This window comes from Trachypithecus francoisi, unplaced genomic scaffold (genome assembly GCF_009764315.1).
Source record: "Trachypithecus francoisi isolate TF-2019V2 unplaced genomic scaffold, Tfra_2.0 Contig01440, whole genome shotgun sequence".
Classification (NCBI taxonomy): Eukaryota; Metazoa; Chordata; class Mammalia; order Primates; family Cercopithecidae; genus Trachypithecus; species Trachypithecus francoisi.
The window spans coordinates 16,330,320-16,347,114 of NW_022681431.1; the positions used below are offsets into that span (position 1 = coordinate 16,330,320).

The 16,795-nt window shown below is 45.8% G+C and overlaps 1 protein-coding gene and 1 long non-coding RNA gene across 8 annotated transcripts in view; one reads left to right on the forward strand and one right to left on the reverse strand.

Annotated features, from left to right (window-relative positions):
- EXTL3 (exostosin like glycosyltransferase 3) overlaps nt 1-16,795 on the forward strand; it is a 136,562-nt gene that overhangs the window by 71,093 nt on the left and 48,674 nt on the right. The window contains exon 1 of one of the 7 annotated variants that reach the window (XM_033229565.1): nt 10,362-10,471. The exons of 2 other annotated variants lie outside the window; for them this stretch is intronic. The gene's annotated coding sequence lies outside the window, so the exon portion shown is untranslated. Of the gene's footprint in view, nt 1-10,361; nt 10,472-11,214; nt 12,341-15,439; nt 15,460-16,795 lie in introns of those variants that run through there. 4 more of the 7 variants (XM_033229526.1, XM_033229535.1, XM_033229587.1 and 1 more) reach the window with 4 other exon arrangements.
- Nucleotides 903-11,160, reverse strand: LOC117094287. The gene is made up of 3 exons (XR_004441481.1): nt 11,080-11,160; nt 8,657-9,166; nt 903-1,250 (listed from the first exon to the last, which is right to left on the reverse strand). It is a non-coding gene; the product is annotated as an uncharacterized LOC117094287 (long non-coding RNA).

A 16,795-nucleotide genomic window follows, 5' to 3' on the forward strand; every position in this document is an offset into this window, starting at 1 on the left:
AGTCATCCTCTCTTCTTCCATACTTCAAATGTCATTTCAAAGTAGTTTCCTAAATAAGGCATTTTCCATCCCTAAGAAGAACTCTAGCATCTACTAAAAGAATAGTTTTTCACCTCAATACTTATAGTTTTAAAGGTGGAAGGAAGGCATTTCAAAGAGTTCACATCTGTTGTCTTCTATTTTCTTAGTGAAATATAAGACATGCTCCTCTTTTGAGGTAGGGATGAGTCTAGCAAAGATTTGGACAGCTAGGGTTAGGGATTCTGTCAATAGACATTTACCAGTTTTCTAAAATTTCATAAAATACCATATTTACATAAAGTAATTCCTTTAAGCATATAAACTTCCAGGATTGATTCCCTTGCTAGAGATGGATTATTCGGTTTAGTGAGTACCCTGGTCAACACAAGAAAAGTAGAAAAAGCAACAGAGAGAAAAAAAGTCAGAGTATGTAAACTAAAGCCAGGGTAAAGGAGATCACAGTCTTTGCTGATCCGATCTCTCTTCCAACTCAGCCATAAATACAGTTTCTACACCGCACCACATTGCATCCCTGGGGGGCTACAGGGATGTTCATTTTGCAGCTGAAATAGGATAAAAGGGTTGTATTTATTATCTGTTGGTCCCTAACAAATTATCTCAAACTTGATGGTTGAAAGTACAAATATTTATTTAATTAAAAAAATAGTCTACACATTAATTTTACTTTTTCTTTTTCTTTTCTTTTCTTTTTTGAGAGAGTTCTACTCTGCTGCCCAGGCTGGATTGCAGTGGCACAATCTTGGCTCACTGCAACCTCTGCCTCTCAGGTTCAAGTGATTCTCATGTCTCAGCCTCCCAAGTAGTTGGGATTATAAGCACATGGCACCACACCCAGCTAATTTTGAAAATACAAATATTTATTATTTCACAGTTTCTGTAGGTTAGGAATTCAGAAGTGGCTTAGCTCGGTGTTTTTTGTTGCTGCTGGTGGTGTTGTTTTTGTTTTAACTTTTAAGTTCAGAGGTACATGTGCAGCTTTGTTATAGTAAACTTGTGTCATGGGGGTTTGTTGGACAGATTATTTCATCAAGCTGGGTGGTTTTGGCGCAGGGTCTTTCGTGAGACTGCAGTCATCTGAAGGCTTGACGGGGGCTGAAGGATCTCTTCCCAGTCTTATTCATGTGGCCGTTGGCAGGAAGCGTCAGTCCCTCACCTGGGCCTCTCCATGGTGTTGTCACAACGTGGCAGTGAGTTTCTCCCAGAGTGATCTAAGAAGGAGAAAGCAACCAAGATGGAAGCTGAAATGCTTCGTGTCGCTTAATCCTGGGAGTGACATACCATCACTTTTGCTGTGTTCCATTGGCTACAAAGATGGATCCTAGTTGGGGTGTGGGTGGAGACCTCACAACAGTGTGAATACCAGGGGGCAGGGATCACTGGGGGCCTCTTCAGAGGCTGGCTGCCATGGAAGTCTCCAAAAACATTTTGTATTGGAGGGGGTGAAGTTGGGGGGAAATGTATGCCTTAATATATAAGTGTGTTGTTAGACAGGCTAGACTGGTATTATAGTTACCAGACTTTTAGATTTAATAGACCAGTAAAATAAAAAATAACTGGGTAGGGGATACCAAAATTAGTATATTTCAGTGTTTTGTTGCATGAGAAAGATACAGAAAAAGCTGCCATTGACCACCACCATGGTCATTTCATAAAAACACATCTTAACATAAAAAAGGGAGAAGGACATAATCTCAGAATAAAGTCTAATCCTTTCAATTGAATCATTCAACTTTGTTAAAAACTCACAAACTTATCTGTGCTTTTCGCATTTAACTGTGGACTGATGAAAACTTTATCCTAGCTTGGTCAACAAATTATTATTCAGGAGCTAGACCATAGGATGCTCTAGTAACTTTCAAGATGACTGTGAGGATCATGTAGAAACGTAATAGTTCATTCAAAGTAAGTGAAAAAGAAGGACTTGAAATGGTTGACACAGATAGCTCATGAGCTGGAAGGAAGCCACAGAGCTGGTAAATAATGTATCAGTTTTTATGATTTTTTTTTTTTTTGCTATGGTGTTCCTACTAATATTTAGATGTTGGCGGGTCGCAGTGGCTCACGCCTGTAATCCCAGCACTTTGGGAGGGTGAGGTGGGCAGATCACCTGAGGTTGGGAGTTGGAGACCAGCCCGACCAACAGGGAGAAACCCCGTCTCTACTAAAAATACAAAATTAGCCAGGTATGGTGGCGCATGCCTGTAATCCCAGCTACTCGGGAGGCTGAGGCAGGAGAATCGCTTGAACCTGGGAGACCAAAGTTGCAGTGAGCCGAGATAGCGACGTTGCACTGTAGCCTGGGCAACAAGAGTGAAACTCCATCTCAAAAAATTTAAAAAAAATTTAGATGTTTATTATTTAATTAATGAAATAAAGATAAATAGAGCATTATTGAAGCCTGGTTAAATGTACATAAAAGTAATACAAGGCTCGGCATGAGCTTTTAAGGAACTTTCATAGTTAATACATTTCACAGATATTCAATTTTTTTTATTATTTGCATCATTTATGTCAAGTATCCTTTTTCTAAATAATCACCTCTTCACTTTAAATTTATGCTTTTCGTAGTAACCTAGATGATGTAATTATACATGTTTCTTTTGACATGAGGGTGAAATATCTAACACTATCCATTAGAGAAGGGCTTTGGATTGTTAGTTTTTTGCCCTCCAAATTGAAGGATTTGTAGAAATATGGTCACATTTTCATTTGGTTCCACTTTTGATCTATGGCATAGTGTTTGCAAGGCTGAAGGCTTGGGTTGGGGAAGGGATCAATTATTTTGTTCTGGGATTGACTTGGACCCTACTGGAATCATGCTATCACCTTTTAGTTTGAGAATTAATTTTGAGTAATGTTTAGGAAAATAGGGGAAAACATTCTCTTCAATAAAATCTTATTGCAGATCTTCATAAATTGGTTTAAAACCTATATATTTTTCTTTTGAAAATCCCTTTGGTGGAAACTACTGTTTCTTTCCATACATAAAGTCCAAATGTTATTAACAAGTTATATATATTTAAAAGTAGCATAATTAGTTTTGGAAATTGCACTTTCAGTTTTGATTTTACAGCCAAATTGGTTGACTAAGAAGCTAATTGATGTTCTTTAAGAACCTCTATGAATTTTGCCAGTTTTCAGTTGGAACGCCTTGTTCACACAAGGCATTTTTAAATGAAAGTAGTGAGCAGTTGATTTTTTGAATCTATGAATAACTTTTTTTTGGTGTAAGGACAATTCTAGAGTCATTGAGCTGTATATAAATGTGACACTGGAACTCAGCCATCAACACTCTGCCTAATTTTACTTCTTTCCTCTGGGTATAGCTCTTACTGCACTAAGTTCTTCCAACAGTCAGACCATGTTGTGACATGTTGCGTCTAACTGAGCATATTTTTGCTACTCACCGGCATAATTTAGGGTAAATGTTAGATGCCTTTATGCTTGCCTTAGGGAACATTTGTAGGTACAACCCTAGAAAATTTTGATGGCATTTTGATACCCGCTGTTGGTGCTAGCTAATTTGAGTCTTAATTGGTCATTACAGGTTAGGTGTCTTATGCAGATAACAGATTTTTTGTTGTTGTTGAGATGGAGTCTTGCTGCGTCGCCCTGGCTGGAGTGCAATGGCATGATCTCAGCTCACCGCAACCTCCGCCTCCCGGGTTCAAGCAATTCTCCTGCCTCAGCCTCCTAAGTAGCTGGGATTACAGGCGCATGTCACCACACCAGGATAGTTTTTGTATTTTCAGTAGAGATGGGTTTTTTGCCATGTTGGCTAGTCTGGTCTCAAACTCCTGACTTCAGGTGATCCCCCCACCTCTGCCTCCCAAAAGTGCTGGGATTACAGGCATGAGCCACAGTGCCCGGCCACAGATAACAGATTTGAATCAGGCTAAGCTTTCTAATGTGAAACTTGAATGTTTATTTTTTTTTACAGCCACATAGCAAGGCAGAGAATACTATGACATGAGGTAATGAGTTAACAAATACTTTAATAATAAAATGTGTCTTATCTTGAAACTGATATTAACTCAGTGTTCTTGCCACACATTATCTGTGAGCCACCCAAATGGCCCCACCTTTGGCCAGACAAAAACCAGCCATTTTTAAAAGGTAACATCAAAGTCAGGATTTCTATAGTGAGCCATTTATCTGGGTAACGAGTGCTATCCCTGGAGCCTTAGAAGATGACCTTTTGGCTTTTTGGCACTGATAGACCAAAGAGAAGAATAACCTTGGAACCTCAATCTAGAAATTGTCATGCATTGTTCTAATTATAAGCCACAAAATTGCTTAGTCATTTATATATAGAAGAGATCTTGAATAGTAGCTGTCAGTATTTTCTTTTAAAATCAAAGCTTTACAGATAAACTAAGTTCTTATCTGACTTAACCTCACTGATAATTCCCTTTGAAGATTGCTGGAGGTCACCAATGGCTTGTTTGGGATTGATCTAGAAGGCTTGTTGAGTGGACTGTGGGGCCGGCAGCCATTAGCATGGAAAATGACTCAGGCACCTCCCTCCCTGAGACTTGAAGTAACTGTTATCACCAGTTTCTCCTTCTGTGGGACTCAAACCCTCTTCTCCTGGATATTAAACACGTGGGGAAAAATAAGCAATCAGTGGGGGCCCCCAAGAGAGCATTTGCTGAAATCTGTAAAGTAATTTCTTGGTAAGAGAACACAGACTTGTTGGGCATATTTGTCACACTGTATGCAGTTTACATTTTCCTGGCTTGTACACCTCAAATGATAATTCCGTTGTGAAAGAAATGTGCACATCAGCTTCTCTAGACAGCTGATCTTTTGTATCATCTCTATATTTGAACTCATTTAACAAATCAAATGCCTTTGTTAAATCTAATGCAGCAGACAATTCACATCACCATGGTCAGCATTTATTTTGCACCACAGTGGAGCAAAGTTGGTAAAGTTTCAGGCTCTGGAGTTAGACTGCTCGGGTCCAAAACCTGGCGCCACCACTTACTAGGTTGGCGATTTAGGCAAATTAGTTAACCTCCCTGGGCTTCATTTTTCTCATCTGTGGCAAAGGAATAATGGTGCTTATTGTTTAGGGTCATTAAAGGAGCACATGGGATGACACATGCAAAGTGCTTAAGAGTCTGGCTCTGAAATAACTACTTAGGGGCCGGGCGCGGTGGCTCACGCTTGTAATCCCAGCACTTTGGGAGGCCAAAGTGGGTGGATTGCCTGAGCTCAGGAGTTCCAGACCAGACTGGAACTCCTGGCAGAGGTTGCCAACACTGAGCTGAGATTGCGCCACTGTACTTCAGCCTGGGCGACAGAGTGAGACTCTGTCTCCAAATAAACAGACAAACAAAATAACTACTTAGTTACTCCCAGGGAAGAACATGGTAACTTTAGTCAGGGCCATGTTTGATGACCAGAGACAGAAATGTATTCATGTTAGTTTAAGTAAATGAGGATTTTTTTTTTTTTTTGAGACCGAGTTTCGCTTTTGTCACTCAGGCTGGAGTGCTGTGGTCCATCTCGGCTCACTGCAACCTCCGCCTCCTGGGTTCAAGTGATTCTCTGCCTCAGCCTCCCGAGTAGCTGGGATTACAGGCAGCAGCCACCACGCCCAGCTAATTTTTGTATTTTTAGTAGAGACGGGGTTTCACCATGTTAGCCAGGCTGGTCTTGAACTTCTGACCTCGTGATCCACCCGCCTCGGCCTCCTAAAGTGCCGAGATTATGAGGATTTTTAAAATAGTAAGGCTACATAAGCAATCATGTGGACACCCAGTGTCAGCTGGGACCTGTGGGTACCAGAGATCAATGTCAACAGCCTTTGAGGCTTCTCCTTCCATCTCTGGTGGGTTTATTTGCTTCCCTCTCTATGCTGACTCTATTTGCTTCTATTTTCTGCAGACCAGCTTTCTGGGCTTATTACTGTGCACAGGCCCAGAAATTCTTTCTCCCAAATCTGTGTACATTAATAGATCAAGCACTGTCTCTGTCACATGACTCAGTTACAGTGACCTGTTCCCACAATTCCAGGTGAGAAGTCCAGTAGGCTGGGACCAGAGGGGAGGAGGTCATGCAGTAAATATAGTGGCTCCTTCCAAAGGCTCCGGTGTCTTATGTCTCTAAGAAGGGGGCATAATGGTGGTGGTGGTGGGGAGGAGGCAGGGAGTGTGGGAATAATTGGCAACTCTACGATAAACACGGAGCTGATGTTCAAGGGAGATTAAAGGTGTCTTACTTTGAGTGCCAATTATTTAATTTTTTTAAGACATGGTCTCGCTTTGTCACTCAGGGTGGAGTGCAGTGGTGCGATCATGGCTCACTGCAGCCTTGACTTCCTGGCTCAAGCGATCCTCCCACCTTAGCCACCTAAGTGTGCCACCATGCCAGGCTTTTAAAAATTTTTTTTAGAGACAGGGTCTTCCTATGTTGCCCAGGCTGGTCAAACTCCTGGACTCAAGTGCTCCTCCCACATTGGCCTCCCAAAGTGCTGGGATTACAGGTGTGAGCCACCACACAAGCCCAATTATTTATTAAAAAAAAACCTTTTTGGCCGGGCGCGGTGGCTCAAGCCTGTAATCCCAGCACTTTGGGAGGCCGAGACGGGCGGATCACAGGTCAGGAGATCGAGACCATCCTGGCTAATACGGTGAAACCCCGTCTCTACTAAAGAATACAAAAAACTAGCCGGGCGACGAGGCGGTCGCCTGTAGTCCCAGCTACTTGGGAGGCGGAGGCAGGAGAATGGCGTAAACCCGGGAGGCGGAGCTTGCAGTGAGCTGAGATCCGGCCACCGCACTCCAGCCTGGGCGACAGAGCCAGACTCCGTCTCAAAAAAAAAAAAAAAAAAAAAAAAAAAAAAAAAACCTTTTTATTGAAGGATGACATACATATAGAAAAGAAGATGTATGGGAAGTGTAAGCTTGATGAATGTGACAAACTGAACACACCTGTGAACCCAGCACCCAGCTCAAGAAATAGCATTATCACTGCCCAGATGGTCCCTTTTGTTCCCCTTACTCAAGACTCCATAAGAGTGAATTAGTTTTGCCTGTTTTTAAGCTTTCTATCAATGGAATCATATACTGTACACATTTTTGTGTGTCTGGATGCTTTTGTTTAACATTGGGAGAGTCAGCAATATTGTGTATATTTGTAGAACATTCATTCTTATTGCTGTATTCTGTGCATGCATACACTATACATATATACTTTTTTTTTTTTTTTTTTTTTTTGAGATGGAGTCTCGCTCTTTTACCCAGGCTGGAGTGGAGTGACGCGATCTTGGCTCACTGCAACCTTGGCCTCCCAGGTTCAAGTGATTCTGTTGCCTCAGCCTCCTGAGTAGCTGGGACTAGTCACATGCCATGACACCTGGCTAATTTTTGTATTTTTTAGTAGAGACAGGGTTTTACCATGTTGATCGGGCTGGTTTCAAACTCCTGACCTCAAGTGATCTGCTGGCCTCAGCCTCCCAAAGTGCTGGGATTACAGGTGTGAGCCATTGTGTGGTGTTATATTTTATATTTTATTTATCTGGTCTACCTCTGATGGACATCTGGGTACTTTTCTGTTTTTGGGTAAATGGTGCTGCTGTGAGCTTTTGTTGATCATGTACACATTGCTGCTAAGTACTTTTACCGCCAGCGGCTTATACTAGGTATAATGAATTATCTTCCATCATGTGTAACTGAATTGATGGTCACTCATGAGTACCTATGAATACTGTTACGCTTTTTATCTGGTGACTTCTTTTTATGTGGTAACTTTTGTGGTGTGAGGGCAGGGCCATGTTTTACACATTTTGCATACATAATAGAACCTTGCATGTATTTCTATAGATGCTCAACTATTTGCTGATTGAATGAATGAACAAATGAATGGTGCGTGCCTCCCTCTTTTTTGGGAACAAGCTCTATTTACAGGTAAGGCCCCCAACTGTGATGTTTGGACCAGGATGACCTGCTGCTTGGCTAAAGCTGATTGATTAAAGGGGTGGACATGTGACCCAAGCTGGGCCAATGATGTCTCTCTTATGGGAGTTTAAAATTTGGAGCTGAAAGGAGAGTGGATGCTGCTGATGCTTGGTCCTTGTGATTGTGCTCCAGACAGAAGACCCACAGGCTCCTGCTGCTGGGTACCAAAGATTCAATGCATCCTGCTTTTCCTAATTTCTGGATGTGGATAAATATCTACACACGTCGCAGGGCTGGGTGCGGCGGCTGACGCCTGTAATCCTAGCACTTTGGGAGGCTGAGGTGGGCAGATTGCCTAAGCTAAGGAATTCAAGATCAGCCTGGGCAACATGGTGAAACCCCATCTCTACTAAAAATAAATTAGCCAGGCATGGTGGTGTGTGCTTGTATTCCCAGTGACTCAGGAGGCTGAGGCACAAGAACTGCTTGAACCCAGAAGGCAGAGATCGCCGTGAGCCGAAATCACGCCACTGCACTCCAGCCTGTGTAACAGAGCCAGACTCTGTCTCCAAAAAAAAAAAAAAAGTTCTACATACGTGACTGTTAAACAACAATGCAAAACTATTTTGGATTCAGTTTCAAAATATAAAGTAGAGATAATAAGTGCTGTAAAATGTCAAAATATGGAGAGATCAGTGAAGACTCACTTCATTGTGCATACTGTTGCCTTGGCTTCCTTCTTGAGGACAGCTGCTGTGAACGTGACCCTATTTTCCAAGCCAGGATTTCAGTGTTAAGGGATGGGCCAGTAGGGGAGTTACAGGGATTTGGGAATGAGAATGGGATGTAGGTGTGAAACTGTAGAGGATCGATGGTAGAGATCCTACAAGTAAAGGCTTTAAGTCTTAGAAACTGATTGAATGTGAAGGTAAAGAGAGAAGTAAAAAATGATGCCAGGTTTTGAGTTTCTGGGTTAGGAAAGATAAAGGTAACTATTTTAAACAAGGACATTTGAGAAGTGCAAAGTGGGAAAGGATAAAGATGAGTTCAGTTTGGGATATATTAAATTTAAGGCCCTGGTGAGATAGCCAGATGAGCTCAAGAATTAGGGAGATTTGGAGTCCCAAGTGTCCTTTGCTCCACGCTCTGTGGTGTTGGACACCTTATTTATTTAGCTTCTTGAAGTCTCAGTTCCCTATCTGGCAGCCGATACCTCCCTGTAAGGATTGAAGTGAGACAGTGAATAAAAGGGTTTAGCTTATTGCCTGGCAATTAAGTATTCATAAAGTACATATTAATAGGGTGATGACGGTCCTGGGTGGTGGCTCACACCTGTATCCTAGCACTTTGGGAGGCCAAGACAGGCTGATTGCTTAAGCTCAGGAATTTGAGACCAGCCTGGTCAACATGGGGAAACCCCGTCTCTACAAAAAAAACAAAACAAAACAAAACCTAGGCTGGGCGTGGTGGCTCATGTCTGTAATCCCAGCACTTTGGGAGGCCAAGGTGGGTGGGTCACTTGTGGTCAGGAGTTCAAGACCAACTCCGTCTCTACTAAAAATGCAAAAATTAGCTGGGCATGGTAGTGTGTGCCTGTAATCCCAGTTACTTGGGAGGCTGGGGCAGGAGAATCACTTGAACCCAGGAGGTGGAGTTTGCAGAGAGTCTAGATCACGCCACTGCACTCCAGCCTGGGCAAAAAGAGTGAGACTCCGTCTCAAAACAAAACAGAAACAAAAAACAAAAATTAGGCACAGTGGCAGGGATCTATGGTCCCAGTTACTCCAGAGGCTGAGGTGGGAGGAACATGTGAGCCCAGGGACATTGGGGCTGCAGTGAGCTGTGATTGCACTACTACACTCCAGCATGGGTGACAGAGCAAGATCCTGTATCCAAAAAATAAAATAAGGACGATGATGATGACGGGAGGGTGTCCAGAGTGCTACTGGCAGCAGGGTCCCAAGCTCTGCTGTAAAGGACCAGCTTGCAGGTGGAGATGATGCAAGGAAATTGGCTGAAATTAGCAAGAAGAGAGTGTGAGGAGGAAAAAAGAAAGTAGCCCCAGTCATATCGTTGGCAGAGAACACAAGGTAGGAGAAGGAACAGGAGACAGAGAGGGGAACAGGAGAGTGCAGGCTCACAAGATCAAAGCGGAGGAGGGCTCAGCAGCAGGTGAATATCCCTCTTCCTAAAGCTTCATAATCTTTTTTTTTTCCTTCCCTAGATGAAGACTTGCTCTGTTGCCCAGGCTGGAGTGCAATGGTGCAATGTTGGCTCACTGCAACCTCTGCCTGTCAGGTTCAAGCGATTCTCCTGCCCCAGCCTCCCAAGTAGCTGGGATTATAGGTGCGCGCCACCACGCCCAGCTAATTTTTGTATTTTTGGTAGACAGGGTTTCACCATGTTGGCCAGGCTGGTCTCGAACTCCTGACCTCGTGATACACCTGCCTGGGTCTCCCAAAATGCTGGGATTATAGGCGTGAGCCACCGCACCTGGCCAGCTTCATCATCTTTAAAAGCAAGTAAGTCCAAGTTAAGGGCAGCAATGTGTTAAGTTACTCCAACGTAAAAGAAAACAGTCCAACAGGTAGCAGGTACCTGCACGTCCTCTCTCGCTAGTGTGGAGAAGAACCAAGGCCCGATAGTTCTTCCGTTTTCTGTGGTATCTCCTCCCACACTGCCAAGCCCCTACCTGCTACGGGCGGGTACCTTTGGAGGAGAGCCAAGTAGAGGAACTGTTAAAAAAAAAATAGAATTTATGATACCCAGGCAACACTCACTCTATTTTCATTTCCTGCAATGCTTCTGATTTTTAAACTTTGCCTCCTCCTCCTCTCTTGACTTTCCTCAACCAATTGGTAACAGTAAGGGGTTGCGTATGTACACATCTGATGGCGATAAGACTTGGAAAGCGTTTGTTTTTAGTAATCAAGAAGAAAGGACAGGAAAAGTGAACAGGAGAGGGGAGAGCAAGAGAAAGAGGATAGGAAAAGGATCCGAGTAGGGACTGGTTTGGGGGTGGAGAGATGAAGAGTGTGCTCTAGAAAACAGGTTGCTATGGGTTTTTAAAGGTTTGTTTTGCAAACGTCATCCTTAGCCCAAGCTGTCCCCCGTGGGCATCAGTCTTCACCGTTTTCTCAGCCTCCTCGCTGGAGCACTGGGCCTGGGCTCCAGCAGGAAGGGCAAGTGGATAAGGTCGGCAGCTGCGAGCCTGTCTCTGGGGTGCAGTTCTTCTAAAGGCAGCCGACCACCCAAGCGCAGGGCCAGAAGCCAGCCTGGCCGGGCTCCACCCGGCTTCTCCAGGCCCTGTGTGTTTGGGGTTCCCTGGCGAGGAAACCCTGAAGTAGAAGCCCTGTGTTCTGGGTATTAAAAACATTAAAAACAAAACAAAACGTTGAGACAAATTTGATCGTAGCTCATTCTGCAGTTACAGGTTTTAAAAGCTGGTTTCTAAGTTAAGCAGGTGACCAGATAGGGTGCCTGCTCCCATCCCCATCCCGTTCCATTATCCAAGAGGTCTTGTCCTGATTTCGCCAAGTGTGGAAACACACAGTTACGTGTTCCTTGGGACTGTGGAAAATGTGCACTGTGGGGCTCACAGGGGCTGGCTCTTCAGCATTGACACGGTGTCCTGCTTTCCTGTCTTGTTTTGGTGATCATCTCACACGACTGGATTAACCTGTTGTTTTTGCAAAGCCCCAGGATTTTCCTAAGCGTCCAAGCCGTCCGGCCTTGTCTTTGTTATGAAATAGTCAAAGGGCTTCAAAACCGCAGGCCGTCGCCGCGCACGGCGCCCGGCCTTGGAGGCCTTTTCTCTGGGGATGGAGTTTTAGATTTCAGGAGTTTGTGACTTGACTTTTCCTGGGCCGGCGTTACTGCGGAAGCGGCGGTGGCTCGGGAGTCAGACCCGGTTCCCGCGCCGCCGGGAGCATCGTCCCTGCCCTCCGCGGTCGGGTCTTCTCGACGGGGCCTGGCGGCCTTTGCAGGATGCGGGTTGCGAGGCTCCGAAGGCGGCCGGCGCGGCCCCGGCACCTCCCACAATCCCCGGCGCCCGGCCTCGCGCCCCTGACCCGGGTGTCACCGTGGCGCTGCGGGAGGCCTCGGCGGTCTTCGGACGCGGTCGGGAAAGTGGAGAGCGCGTGCCCGCGTCCGCGCCCCCGCTCGCGAACGCCGGCTTCGGCCATTTCCGGCGCGGCGCCCTTCGGCAAGTTCCGCAGTCGTCTGTCGGAAATGGCTGCCGGCCGGCAGGGGGAGCGGCGGATTCGGCGCGGCCTGGAAGGCGGGCGGCCGGCAGCCCGAGCGGCTTCTGGGACGCCGACTTTCGCGCAGGCAGCGGCAGCGGCAGCGGCGGCGGCAGGTCCCTAAGCTGGAAGCCGGTAGGACTGCTAGCCGTGCGTGAGCCCGAGGAGCTGGGGCCGCGCCCGGAAGGGCTCGTGGGAGGGTGCTGGGGCTGGCCCCTAGCACTGGGGACGCGGCGGGAGGAACCTGGTCGGCGTTGCCCTGGGGAGGCTGCTGCCCGGCGGCGGGAGGCGTGCAGCCTCCGAGCGGAGTAGGCCTGCCCGACGGCTCAGGGGCCCGGGGAGAGGCCGCCAGGCCCTCGGCCGGCAGCGGGGAAGGCTAACGGGTCCCTGGGCTGGGGCACCCCCTCCCCGCCCCCACACGCCCTCTCTCGCCCCAGTTTGGGCTGCTCGGGACCCGCCTCCACCTCTTTTCTTGCACGCTCGGTTGCAGCTATTGAGCTTCCTCTGCTCCCTAAAGCCCTCCATCCTCTGGCTCGCGGCGTTTGTCCGGCTGCTGGCCCGGAGCATCTTCTGTCGGCGGAGGCGCAGCCCCGGACTACCCCCACCCCTTCCCGTGCACACCTTCCCACATCTGCCCCCTGCTTCTACACGCAGTCGCCTGCTGCCCTCCCCGCTGGCTCTTTTTGCCGGGCTCGCCTCCTTTCAGGAGCCGCTTCCTGTCCGAGGGTCCAAGTGCTGCAGGACCCTGGCTCCCAGGCCCAGCTGCCCTAGAGTCGGCCTCGCGCTGCACGGGCGGGACCGGACGGGGCTGCGCGGGGCGTGTGTGCGCGGCGGAGCTCCGAGCCCAGCGAAGGGGACAGCACCTATTCCGAGCCCCTCGAAGGCGAGGCAGGGTTGCCCGGTTGCTGATGGGTGCTGCTTTCTCTTCCCCACATTGAGCGAGAGGTTCGGCTCCTTTTATTAATAAAATCTGTGTGGCTCTCAGAAGACTTAAATTTTGTGGATTTTGCCCCTCCCCCGCCACCCGCACCACCCCACCCCCGCCCTTCCCCGCAACCTGGATTGTTTTGCTTCCCCTTTTAAAAACTCTAAAAGCTTCATCAAGTCCTCTTGGTTCGACTCCTTTGGTGGAGGAGGAAGCGCAGAACACCACCACATGTCCATTTTTTCCCCATATGTGATTTACTTAAGAGGCGTCTTTAGCATTTCTTGTCACTTTGTCCTATTCTTTGTGCAATTTAGGTAGCTTCACTTTTACTGGCCGAGCTCCCCGTGTGTTCTTTTGTTTTTAAAGGCTTTGTGTGTTGCAGCCATGCAGACTCTGCAGTGTTCTGTATTTTGTTCGGCAGCGAGTCCTGCATTCTGATACGGTGACTATCTGTGACCTGTGTGCTGGTATAGTAACAGCGGGGCACAGAGTCTGGAGCGAAGCGAAGCCTTTTCAGCGACTTGCTATTTAGCAGAGGGACTTTCAAGTATTTTGTGATGAACGAACTGTTTTCTTAAACTGTTATTTGGTGTGTTAAAAATACCTTATCCTGTGGGAATTTCCCATTCTTTTGCCTTTGGGGGGCCCGAAGAATCATAAGAACTCACGAGCATGAGAGAATCTAGCTTAACTAAATGCTTTTTGGAGGAGTCGGAATTGTGGCTCTTCTGACTTCCGGAAACGTGTTTAATATCCAGATGTGAGGGGCATACCTACCTAAAAAGTGATTGACAGGCATATGTCTGTATCCCTCCACCTCTGGCTTTTCTAGTGGGGGACAACCCTGTTAATATTTGGTGTGTAGTTGGGATCTTTCAGTGATTAGGCCTCAGTTTTGATCTTGGAGTAAAAAGATTTTAAGTGAACAGTTTGGAGAGAAGTAAGTCAGGGGCCAGGCTGAGCATGGGAAATGTATTTTTAGGAGAGAGGGCAAGTCCAGTGGGTGGTTTGAAGCCAGCAGAAGAATGTCTTAGACGAGACAGAGACCGGTTCTTTTCCGCAGGACCCTAGGCCAGCTGTGCATTGGAGGGTTATGGGTGATGAGGGGGTGCAGGAGTGATGCGGAGTCCCTGTCCCAGTTGAGACTGGTGGTCTTCTGGAGGAGGGTGGGAGGGATTTCCTATTGTAGACTCTGGTGTTAGGAGAAAAAATGAAGGTCCCACCAGACCTACTCTTGGTAAAGTTCGAGTGCCTTGGCACGTTACTGTAGAGTGAGGCAAGGAATATGAAACCAGGACCTTTCAAAACGTCTTAAAACTGCCCACTCCATTCGCTGGTTTTTAAGTTTAGCTCAGAAAACTTCTGTTAACATATTTCTGTTTTATTTTTGTTACCTCTTCATTTCGGCAACTATCATTTCGAAGACTTTCAGTGATAGGGCAGTTGACTAAGAGGGAAGAAAGGATTTTTCACTTTTAGAGGTTTCATGGAAATAGCATAGCCCAGGCAGAGAGAGTTTATGAGCTCCCGAGGGACAGAGGTGGGCTCACCTGTAAGCTTCATCGTTTCTTTTCTTGGCGGAATCAGTTGCACAGTCCTTTTAAATTTTCAATCATTCAGACCTCTTGGGTGATGTTACTAGGGAGAAGAGAAGCAGGATTTAAAAAACCTGTGATCTCGAAAATAGAGGAATGTGGAGACTCATTACTAACATACTTCCTTCTTCCACACTTAGGCCATAAAGTGCAGTGTAGGATACTACTCACACCCAGATGACCCATTAAAAGTCTAGAAGTGGAGCCATAGGAAGATGAACTGTAGAGTCTGTTGGAGAGTGAAAGCATCATATACATAATATATAAGAATGCCCACTATATGCAGCCATACAAACGGAATCCATAACGGAGTGAGCAAAGCTGTATTCCAGTGAAACTTTATCTACAAAAGCAGACAGCTGCCACTTGCGGGTGCCTGCCTTAGAGCGCCACCCCTCACACACACATGCCTTTCCTTTGGTATATTCCTTCATTTGGCTGTGTCCAGTACCTTTTGGACTGGTCAATAACATTAATGGTTAACGTCCTGAATGTTTGCTTTGTTGACTGCTTTCCCTTTCAAACCTCTTCTCCAGCTTGCTTTTAAATGTTTTTTCAGCAATTTTGATGTACTCTTTCCAGCATGGCTTCCTTTCTTTGTTTTTCTTTTCTTTTTTCTTTGAGACAGTCTTGCTTTTTTCACCCAGGCTGGAGTGCAATGGCATGATCTCAGCTGACTGGAAACTTCTGCTTCCCAGGTTCAAGTAATTATCCTGCCTCAACCTCCCGAGTAGCTGGCATTACAGGTGCGTGCCACCACACCTGGGTAATTTTGTATTTTCAGTAGAGATGGGGTTTCACCATGTTGGCCAGGCTGGTCTTGAACTTCCACCTACCTTGGCTTCCCAAAGTGCTGGGATTATAGGCGTGAGCCGCAGCATCTGGCTTCCTTTGTTTCTGAAATAGAGCTGTAAAATATAAAAAGCACAGTGGCTTCAAATGCAGAAAATAGTTGATGGGATCCCAAATTATTAATGGAGTCTGTGGAAAATTAAGAGGGGCCTTAAGGAAAGCCTTATGCTTGAAATCTTGGAGGTGAAACGAGAAGGAGGTCTTGGGAATGGCCTTGCTGCCTTGAGTAGATAGGGTGGTGAAATTTTCCCCACAGTAAAACATGTTTTTGTGCTTTCTGAGAGCAAGACAATTGTCAGTCAGTGAGGGCCTAGAGTCTAAAAGGATCTTTGAGGTCATCTGGTCTAACCCCTTAATTTATGAGTTAACAAAGGATAAGGAGCTTGTGAGTCAAGAAGGAGGAATTGGGAAGTTAGGGGACCTGATGAATCAGAAAGATGGTAATGATGATGGGATGGTAAAGCATCTCAAGCTGAATTCACCCACGAAGGGTGAAGGAGGATGCCCGAGTCATAAGTTGATTTAAAGCTGGGCACAGTGGCTCACACCTGTGATCCCAGCACTCACCTTGAGTCCAGGAGTTCAGGATCAGCTTGTGCAACATCATAGTAAGACCCCGTCTCTTAAAAAAAAAAAAAAGCCAAAAACTGATTTATGCATGGCTTAGCAAACTTGCCTCACTTTCTCTGTCTCCTTCAGGGAGGCCCAGGGCACTAATGACATCAATTGTATGCCTCCACAGCATAAAATAAAAATCATGTGTTTTGGAGAAGCGGAAAGCGTTAGAGAGATTAGTTTATACTCTAGGCACTTGTATACTAAGTTGACTGTTCTGAGAATAAGTTAGCAAAATCCATCTGAAGACCGTATTTAAAAACCTTGTTTCTACATCTCTACCCAGCCCTTATGAAAATGATGCATCTCATTTTAGGAGGGAGAGTGAGAAAGACAGGAGGAATGCAGAAATCACCTATAATTTCACAATCTAGAAGTGCCTCTGTTGGTGCTTTTGCTTCTGTTTTTCTATTCAGAAATATATACATATGCATTTTAAACTTGTTATATGGCATAATACGGCTTTGAATCTGTATTTTCCCGCTTAACATTATATTGTGAACACATCTTTTCATTTTATTTAAAACCATTGAAAAGCTTCCTAATGGTATGATAGTCATATCAGCGACAGTCACACATTGTTTAACTTTGCTCCTACTCTTGGACATTTAATTT